Here is an 11,308-nt window from a genome sequence, read left to right as displayed (position 1 = left end):
ATTAAAGCTGATTGTGAAGCTTAGACCACATCAGGAGGCTCATCATCTGTAGGCAGACTTTGGGCCTTTATGATAAGACATTTCAGACTAAACCTATAGAGTACAATCTAAGAACTATATTGCACATGTGCTGCATTACTGCATTCGTGTACCAGTCATTGTGCTATTCTGTGAGCCATTCACTGACCATTCATTTTTCATCTTTGAATCAGAAAAGGTTTAAAGAATTCTCAGAAGACTGTCACAAAGCTTGACAACTCAATGGCATCAAGTCAGGAACTGATTGCGGGCAGAGGTCACTAAGCATGAACAGAAAGATGACTGAACAGAGGACCAAGGAAAGAAGATCAGCCTAGTAATCCTCATAATTTTCATGTTCAGTTAGAGGAAGTGGGAGTTAGTGGTGTGGAGAGGAGGGACAAAAGACAGTATAAAGATGTGAGGGAATGGCAGGAGACCTGCATCTACTGCTGTGTTACATTCATTACTGATGAAGGCCTTTGTGCACGGCTGATGTGCAGCTGTGCTCATCAAACACCTTCAAGAAATCATGATACAGGGTTTCTCTGTAATACTTGTGTTTATGTGAATACATGTGCATATAAATATGGGGTACAAATTTCAGGGTCAAGACAGCACAAAGAACAAAGAAGAAGGAAGATGCACACAGAGGGAGACAGATAACTGCATGCTGACTTGATTTTTATTGCTTTTCTTTTCACCACAGCTTCATGTCTTTCTTTGATAATTGATATATTATTATGTGTGCTGCATTTGTTTTTCATGTATTTAAATGATTTAACACATACTTAACAATTTAAAGTTTGGTTTATGCGACATTTTTCCACTGAAAAAATATACTATTTATCTTGTGTTACCTTGCGTTGTCATTCACATTATTTTTATTATGTTATTCTGTGAACCAGTGCTTCTCTCACTGCACTCAAAGAGGAACTACACACCCACATTCTGCTAGCTCCCTCCCTCCCAGCCTATTTAAAAAATGAAGCAGAGGACTGGACAGGACGACTGTAGGGGGCGTGGCCTTGTGGCTACATAATGTGCGACACAGGAGTAAGGGGACACCGACTGACCACCACTCAGTGTAATATGAATAGCGATGTAGAGCCGGTAGTCAGAGTTAACCAGCCATGAGCAGCTGCTCTCAAACTCTCCATGTCTGCGCTGGAAAAACAGAGTCCACCAGAGCTTTCACTAGAAACTCACTCTTTTTTAAAAAAATATAAATATCATGATGTAAATGGTCAACTCTATGTCAGCCTTGGCCTTGCAAGGTTCAGAGCTTATTTAAGACAGGTAGATGGTGTGTTGAGCCATTTTCAACCCATGAAATGCTGATTTTTATAAATTTGGTGTCAATGTCAATATTAACACCAGATTGATATGTTTTATCACAGTACAGTCATATAACTTAGTTTACAACTCAAAAAACATCTTGAAGTGTGCAGTACTTTAATCATGCTTGGCATACAGTCTGGAGAATTAATACTGCTAGATATCGATTTAAAGATACGCTTGAACCATCCAAATGTCCTTTTACTGTTTTCATGAATTAAGCACCTGTTATCACTGCTGCAAATGTATTCATCACAGCCTGTCCCAAAATATCCCCAGCCTAATTATTCTGCCACCAGTGATGGATGTTCTTTATGAAGATGTCTTTTTCTACAAGCGATAATCCCATTGTACTACCCAAACTACAATGTTTAGACAAAGCAGCAGTAGGGACAGTAAAATGATAGTTTCACATGATTTTTTTCTTGATGGTTGGCACTCTCAGGAAAAAGATCAGTGCTTATAAAAATAAATACAAATTTTAAGTGATAGTGATTATCTTAAATATGAGAATTGTATTTTAAGGCTTTTCTCACATCTAACATATATTTGTCAGTCAGTCAGTCCAAATACTGACAATAATGCTACAATCAGGAAAGAAATGCATTATGCAGGAACTGTGATGACTCAGAATTAGTATATGAGTAATTGGCTTAGCTTTACTTATCTAGGTTTTTTTCTTATCTAGGGTTTTTTTTTTTTTAACAAACTGTAACAGGAATAAAAGCTAAAGTTAACCCACAGTTAACCAAACTCAACCTTGTAAATGTAAATCATCACTTAAAGGTAGAATCTGTGATTCTAGAGAAATATTGTTCAATACACACTGTGTGTGCAATGAAAAAAAAATCTGGTGTTCATACACAGCCCTGGCTCTATAAATGGGAAATAAACAAAGTGGCTTGGACCATGCCAGACAACAATAATCCAGCCAAGCAGCAGAGGGCATTTGTGCTCATGCACAGGACAGGGGGAAGTCATCAGAGCAGCTGTCTGTGAGGACATGACAGTCTTCCATCTCCAGCACCCCGCTGAATGATGAGAGAGGGCTGGCAAACTGGGGAGGTTGCAGGGAGGTGGAGAGTATAGATGGACTGTTGTACTCACGTGAGCACAACAGTCCATCTACAAATTTTTTTTCTGCCTGTGATGATGTGTGAGAGGAACAGAAGTGAATCTACAGCTGAGGCATCGCTCTGGATTCTGCCATATTTCTCTTTTGGTTGTTGCCTGGCAATGCGCGTCCATAAATTTGGGGGACGAAGCTTCTGGAGGAGCATGTAGGGAGGGGTGTATTTGTTTTGGTATTTAATTCAAATATCAACACTCTTTCTCTAGAATGACTGACTCTACCTTTAAATGTAATGTCACTTGATGACATATATTGTCTGCAGCCTTACAACCATTTGCCAGTCCAGTGAGACAGAAAGAGGCTGATATCTAACTACAAGAAGGAACATGCCTTTCAACTCAAATGTAAGGCTTACTAGAGAGAAAGTCATCAGATATGGCACAAGCCTAAAAAATTCCACCGATAACCTTCACACTGCAATGCCCCTGAATAAATGTCAAATACTATCTGTTGTTTGCTCAGTGGAACCATTGCATCCAGTCTGCCCAAATGGAAATGAAGAGCTGTGAGAAATAAATCCTGAAATCACACTGTGTGAAGTTTTTAAAAAAGAGACAAGACAAAACAATGGTGCGTTTCTTCATGCTCATTGGATCTTGCAATTGTGGGAGCGTATACACTGTGTGAATTGCCTCCCAACATTTTATGCTTATCTTCTGCTACAATTTTCTGAACATATTATCCATCTGCGTATGTGTGTGTAAAAAGAAGAAAGAGAGATAAATGAGACCTTCTTTTTAAACGTGTGTCCATATGACTAGCACAGGATTGTTTGCCCCAGGACACACGCACACACACACACATACACACACACACACACACATACACACACACACACATGCTAACGTCAGGTCTATGAATATTCCATTAGGCCAAGCTGCAATTTTCCCTTTTTCCCATGGAAGGCTCCAGCAGCTCATAATGACTGTAAGGTAATATCTCTGTTTGCTTTTATCAGGGCCAGGAATATCAGTGTGTTTGAAGCAATGCAATGTATGCATGACAGGAGATCAAACCATGAAGGTCTGCCCTTTGGGTAGTAGGCTTACAGTACTGTGTTCATAGCTGCAGCCATTTTATGTTCAGACGATGGCAATCAAATCCTTTTACATGTAGGTGTAGACATTTTCTTTTCTTTCTTTCTCCTGTATTTTAATACAGGAGCATAATTATTCACCAATAAAATGTAGTAAATGGCTTTGGGCATTGCTGCTGAATTTCTGCTCTCCCGCCAAAAGCAATCAGTGATGGACCTTGGGAACTTTTTGCCCGTTGCTCTGTTTTTTATAATTATTTATTTATTTATTTATTTTTTGAATTTTTATTCCAAGCCAGGGCAAAATATTACTCGTCAAGTGCGAATAATATAATTTAACTAAAAGCTTACTGTGTTTTCAGTGTTTTCTATTTATTGTACTTTTTACATTCTGATAAGTCCCTTTGGGCATGTATTCACTAATGTCAAATCCTTGTAATTACTTTTCTGAAACCAAAATGATGAAGAGAAATTAACCTTTGGCACTGCTCTTCCCACGCTTGGCTTTTCCAGCTTGTCAAAATTCCATGTAAAAAAACATACAAATTAATCATTGCATTGTTGATGTACTAAATGGTCAAAACTAGAGCTTTTCTCACAATGCTGCTTAATTTCAATAGTTAGACACTTTCTCACTTTAAGATGCAGTGTGTGATAGAAAAACATTAATGAAACCTGTTCATTGTCATTTTGATAATTGTAACCTTTAGCTAAACATATTTTTTAGTACACTTGAATTGAGCATAAAGCAACCCCATAATTTCTCACTGATAATTTGCAGATGGCTACCTCTTGATATGCATGTAGTGGCAGACCTCCTCGAAAGACTGCAAAATATGAAAGGGTCTCTTTTGTTTGAGGTTGTATTGAGTGCATTTGACTGAGGGTTCACACTTGTTGTGGAAGCAGTTGATTATTTATGAATGACATAGATACCTGGAGACTGGAGGTAACATATTTTTCATGTAGAGTTGACTTCACATTGCGGTATGTTTTTTTCATCAGGCAGTACACATATATGAACTTGCTAAATTCATATCTGCGTAATCCTAATGAAAAACAAACAATGTTAAACAGGGGAGATATATAGGAAGATGATATAAAGGTCTCAGATGTACTTACAGTATACCAGCAGTTTGCTCTTTGTCCACTTTGCTCTCTCAACCTTTTAACCATAATGTGTCATGCTGAATCCAATGTGTTTCAGTTCTCTCTAACACAGCCTTGTGCTCCTCATTAAATAGTAACCTCTGATTTGAAGTCAGGACCCTCACTATCCTCACTATCTGCACTATCACCGCTATCTGCTTACCGTCAGCAGCAAAGTGTTTAGTTGAGAGGTTGCCTCATCCTCTACCTCTCACAGCTATACTCAGTTCTCATTTGTTGTGTTGTGAAGAAACATGGTGATAGGTTATGTTAGAACAGTGCTTTTGCTGGTGCCTTAAAGACAACAAGTTCTACTATAGCAAAGAAAAATAGTACTCTATTTTCTTCCAACAGAAATAAAGTTACAAACTTTTTACAGTCATCTTAGACAGTGATTTGTTCTGTAATGATTTTTTTTTTTCAGATGTTAGATGATCCATGGTCATCCAGGATTTTATTTAATATGTTTCACACCGTAAGTGTTTCTTGCTTCAGCTGGAGTCTTAGATGTTGATTGGTGTGACACCAAGAGACCACTACATTTCCAACTTTAGAATCAATAACCTGGCGACCACAAAGATTTAGTTTTGATGTCAATTTTTATATGAACATGTTTAAAGCAAACCTACAGTATGGGCTCTGGGCATGCTGTATACAGTTTTTGTCTTCTATGAATTGGTTTGCAACCTCACATCCTGTCTAAATGCTCTGCAGTCTTAAGTCTAATTTATGAGTGTGTCCACATCAGGTGTGTTTGGAGCAGTTCAGCTGTACTCAGGGGCATTAATGACATTATTCCATTTCATTCTAGTAGGTGCATGCAGTACAGTATGTACCGCACCACCTGAAAATCCAGGTCTCACTCCTCTTCCAAGTGAATCATGAAACTTAAAATTACAAAGTAAATTAACCTTAATCATCTAATAATCTACTATTATCTTCTATCATCATAAAAGACCCCATCTGCAGCATAGCTGAATGACAAGGCATTGCTCATTTCACCATGAGTCTGAGATTTAGATGAAGAAGCCTCTATACCTCTTCATCTAACTACCTCAACACTGTGTGGCGCAGTCTTTATCTTTCTTTTTTTGTTCTTTTTGCTCACAAACCAAAATTAATTGAATATACCCTGTGGTTTTTGACAACAGTTGTTCAAAATTCACTGTTGTTCAAAAGAGGTATTGTCAGTACTCGTTTTTTGTTTTTCTCTGTTATTGTGCTTTGATGTGAACATATCTGCAGTAGCAATACACATCAACATTGGCTTACTGCATTCTGTGACAATGTTGTCTGAGTGACAACATAACTGCTGGCAAATTGAGATAAAATAAAATATATATGCACATAAATGGGCTAAACAGTTAAAAAAAAACATTTTGTCCTTCTGGATGCTCAAAGATGTTCTTCAGGCTGTTTCTAACACGCTGTCTATTGACCTGAGGCATTTCAGACATGTTTTTCAGTTGTTCGTCTTGCATGTCTGATGGAACAGATAAGCTTCAATTTTAATCAATACATCTCTCTATGCCAGCCACATAACCAATGTGATCTCATGGGATGGCATATAAATAATATGGCACCTTTAAGGACATTTCACGTGTCATATCTATGCATTTTAAGCTTTTCGCATGTCATTTAATGCCATTTAGTCCCCATAGACTTCCATTGCAACCCAGTATCACTACAGTCCACATCACGTGACTGTCAAGTTTCTTTCAGTGAAAACAAACAAACTAACAAACAAGAAGGCTCACATTCCTTTTACTCTCAGTGGAAAATGCAATATTTTAAGATAGTTTCAGTATTAAAATGCATTTTTTAAAAATTTCTAGCGAGAAATGTGCATTTCGTTCAGTGAATGTATATGATATTTAATTTTTTTTAATTCTTTCAGGCTTTATGTCATTGCTATGGTGGTTGCCATGGACACTGCTATTCCTGAAACCACATAGTTACATGTTGTTTGAATCATTATCTTTGCGTTGTGTAGTCATCATAGCTATTATGTTATTTGTTTTATTTTATGTAACTGTTTGATGATGTTCTTTCAATAAAAAACATAGATTTTAGAGCTGCCCAGGGATGAAATGAATTTGAAATCCAGAATTTGAAGCTTTGCAATTGGCTGTCTGGAGAACCTGCCCAAAGGTATTTTACTCACTGTCACCGTATTCTTCTTTAAGATTTCTCAACACAAAAATATGAAAGTGTCCTTCATAACTCATCAATATGATAGGTTAATGTTGAGGCCATCAATTTCATTTATTTCTCCTTCGATTCTGAGAAATAAAGTTTTTTTTGTCCGTTTTTGATAGCAGAAGGCTAAGAAAGTGCATTGTGTTGTGGGCAGATGTGGTATGCTACAAAAAACTACTGTTTTGGGTTGTCTGCTGTTGGTGGGCTTCATTTCATTTCAAATTGCCACTGGTCAGCTGCAACCTGCATCGAAATGCCACTATCGCTTTTAAGAAAAGGCGTTCAATAGCCTGTGATTGTAAAATGTGTAAAGTTGCTAATTTAATTTAATATTAAAATTATACATAGTGCTCCTTAATTAATATCGAGCTACATCATCCAATAAAGCACTCCAACATTGTGTGTGTGTGTGTGTGTGTGTGTGTGTACATCAAATCTTGTACCATCGCCATATAAAGGGGATGAAGATATGGTTATCACACTGGACTTTACATTTCACATCCCTCATTTAATCGCGGCACTTGTCACTTTCATATATTTCATCAAACTAGACTTTGGATTGTGCATTGCATTCATTCAATCTCCACTGTTACATAATTTAATTATTTATGCACATGTCACATTTAATTTTTGCTCTTGTCACCTTCATATATTTTATACACTTCATTTCTTTGTCCATAGAGCAGTCCATATTTCCTTTGTCAAGTCAATATTAATTTCATTTCAACTTTTATTTCAAAACTATTACTATTCCATTCTGTAAATAGATTTTAAATTTCAATTCAATTTGATTTTACTTATTACCTTACTTTTATCTATTTGTATTCTTCTGTGTTAAGTTTTTTGGGAGAAAACGCCAAGACACATTCTTTGTATGCTTGCATTGGCTAATAAAACAGATGCTGATTGAATGAGCTATGTCATGCTGACATAAAATCCCCAATCAAAGAATCATTAAGATACAAAAAATCTTCAGGGTTGTGTAAATAGTAGCCTATGCATGTGTCGGTATTTAACAACCTGGAAATGAGAACAGGATGGTCTTTTCATCCCTAACCCGAACCCTAACCCAAGCACTACAGGCCTTCCTCCAAGCCTGTAGTAATGCCCTACATTGTCAGCAGTTTTGTAATCTCTGAAGGTGACTCATTTTGGTCACTATTTCCACTAAAAAACAAACAAACAAAAAGCTTCATTTTATATATTGGGCCTTCAAAGTGCTCTCTGAAACTAGGCCTGGGATGGCTTGTGTCCATGAAATGAGAAAATTAAAACTTTGTCATAGAGCTAAACCAAATACATTGTTGGAAAAGTCTCGACCTAGAGAGTAAAATATGTCAGTATGAAGATTCTACATGGCTCCTGATTTGAAATACTGACCTTTGAACCTTGACCTTGGTGCATGTTTGAAGGCTTATAATTCAGCAACAAAATGGGCTAAAGACATGGGACCAACTGTTATAGAAAACTCTTGCACCTCAGCTATCATGTGAGTGTAGTCAACAACTGCGGGCACTGTCAAACATGGGTAAAGTATGGTTAAAATTAATTTTCACCCATTTAACATTTAGATATTTAAAATCTGATTACACAAATGTGTTCCCCTTAAACTCCTTAGTGTAGTCTCAATTCAGTATTTACCACTTCCAGTTCTAAGAAAAAAACCCTATATTTAAAAAACAAAACAAAACTACAGTTCTCTAGAGCTGTGCCATGCAGCTTGATACAAATCAGCACCACAGTTGTAGTTCTTCCACTTTGCAAAGTAGGGTTTTAAATACGGTCATATAAAGATATATCTACTGAATATATCAAATATCTAGTACAGCCGAACTAGTAATTACAGTGCATCTGTGTTAAGAAAAAGTAAAGATGTTGGTTTTAGCCAAAACAGGAGTCAAATGCGCCAAGTCCACCCACATAACAATGCCCTTCCGAGAGCCACGTCATCCAACATTGTGTGTGTGTGCGCGTCTGTATGGGAATGGGGGAGACTCAGTGAACCAGCTGCACAAAAAAATCTTAAAGGACCAGTGTGTAAGATTTAGTGGCATCTTGCAGATTGCAACTCACTGAATACCCCTCCCCCTGCCCTTCAACTTCCAAGTGCGTAGGAGAACCTACGGTGGCCGCTAAACTCATGAAAAACGTGAAAAATGCAAAAGGCCCTCTCTTGAGATAGTGTTTGGTTTGTCCATTCAAGGCTACTGTAGAAACATGGTGCTGCAACATGCAACATGGTGGCCTCCATGGAAGGGGACCCACTCTCTATGTAGATATAAAGGGCTCATTCTGAGGTAGTAACAGTTCTTATTTTCATGGGATTATGCACTAATTAAAATATACTTATGAATATTATGTTCCATTTCTGCAAAGTCTGTTCTGCTAGGCAAGTGAAAATAATTGGTTGATAACATTATGTGGCCCACCCTTTGAGTTGGTTCAGTCGAACCCGTCTCTGATCGTTTGCCACAGCTTTTGCAGTCAATCACAGTCTGTCGATCCACACAGGACTGTTTACAAAGGTGAGAAACATGTCATTTAGCTTAACTGCAATCATTGACTGATACCAGAACATAGGAAAAGATAGGCCAGCATATGTTGAATGAACCTGCTTGGCCCACTGACTCCAGCCAAACTTTAAATAAGCTAAAAGTAGGATTTTACTGTTGCTGAAATGCCGAACCGATTTGCGAGTCAACTTTGCCAGCCTGCCCAACTAACGTTAGCTCAGTTGTTCGGCCTTGTTAGCTATAGTTGCTATTTGAAGTGCAACTCAGTGCTCCAGGGTTATATACCTCTACTAGTTGGTTTCCTTGCAAGACACAGCAGGGTTTCAACACTTGCTGTGTTCAAGAGTGGCCATAGTGATATAGCAAACCTAGCTGGCTGGAGACAAAAAGGTAATTTGAGACCATTTGCCTGATATTCAAATTTGTTTGTGTTTGTTACTACTGGAAAAAGGAGCAAGGCAGAAAAAGAAAAATACATTGTTATTGTGTTTTCTCTATAAATTCTTTAGTATTCTTAATGGTGTTAAGTCTAACACTACACTAATAAGTAAGTAAAGTTTATTTAGTATAGAACCTTTCACAGAGCAGTCACAAAGTGCTTTACAAGAGTAAAATTATTCATAAGAAACTATAAAAAGCAGTAAAGAAAGAAAATAAGCAATAAAATATATGCGACAGAAAGCCACTAAAACACACACAATTACAAACACCAGACTGCACGAGGCGAGACAAAGGCCAGTTTGAATAAATGAGTCTTCAGCTGATTTTTAAAGGCGTCAACAGAGACCGCAGATTATATGTCTATAGGAAGAGTGTTGCACAGTGTCAGAGCCACAACTTCAAAGGCATGGCCCCCCTTTTTTTTAGTTGAGATCAAGGGACAACCAGTAAGCCCTGACCAGAAGACCTAAGTGACCTACTGGTGATATTAGGATGGAGTAGGTCAGAGATGTACGCAGGTGCCTGACCATGCAGGGCTATATATATGAAAACAAGAACCTTAAAATGAATCCTAAACTTGATGGGAAGCCAATGTAAAGATGATAATATGGGTGTGATGTGAGTTGTCCTGCTGGACCCGGTCAATGGCCTTGTAGCAGTGTTCTGGACCATTTGTAGATGGATTAGGGACGATTTGCTGAGGCAGGTGAAAAGGGAATTGCAGTAGTCTAGCTGGGGTAATAAAAAAGCATGAATAATCATCACTAGCTCAGGTTGTCATACAACAGGCCTGAATTTGGCAATGTTTCTTAAATTGAAGAACATGTATGGGTTAACAATTGGATATGTTGATCGAAGTACATAGCCTGATCAAATATAACACTGAGATTTAAACTGTACAGCTGAAGAAAGGGACTCAGTCTTACCTGCATTCATTTGTAAAAGAGATCTCCTAGCGTGAAGACAGTATGTCCTATATTTCTCACTGAATAAAGGAATATCCAGACAGCTGTTTGGCACCAACAACCATTACCTTAGTAGTGTTAATACTAGGGGTGGGTGAAAAAATCAATCCTATGATTCTGAATCAATTCACAAATGTCAAAAAATCCATTTTCTAAATGTTAATTAATAACATCACGTTGACAGAACAAAAAATGCTGAACCCAACTGCAAGGGCCGTACAGCACCCGGACAATCTACAGTGCGCACACACTGGAGTTATCTTGTAGTTCATCTTCAAAAAAGGCAGTGATGCAACCATTTTTTGATTTAATAACTTACCAATTACCGTAGTGAGATGAACATGAAGTGTATTGTGAACTTTCTACGCCATCACACAGAGACTAATGTTAGTGGAGCGGAGCAGCAAACTCCAGCAGTAACAAATGACACCAGCTGACCAACACACATTGCAGCACTTAAACAACTTAAACCAACTCTGAGGTGAAGAAAATAATTTGGTGCTCAGTCTGTTTCACC

The sequence above is a fragment of the Thunnus albacares genome, chromosome 1 (assembly GCF_914725855.1).
Source record: "Thunnus albacares chromosome 1, fThuAlb1.1, whole genome shotgun sequence".
In the NCBI taxonomy this organism is placed as follows: Eukaryota; Metazoa; Chordata; class Actinopteri; order Scombriformes; family Scombridae; genus Thunnus; species Thunnus albacares.
This window is presented reverse-complemented; position numbering follows the sequence as displayed.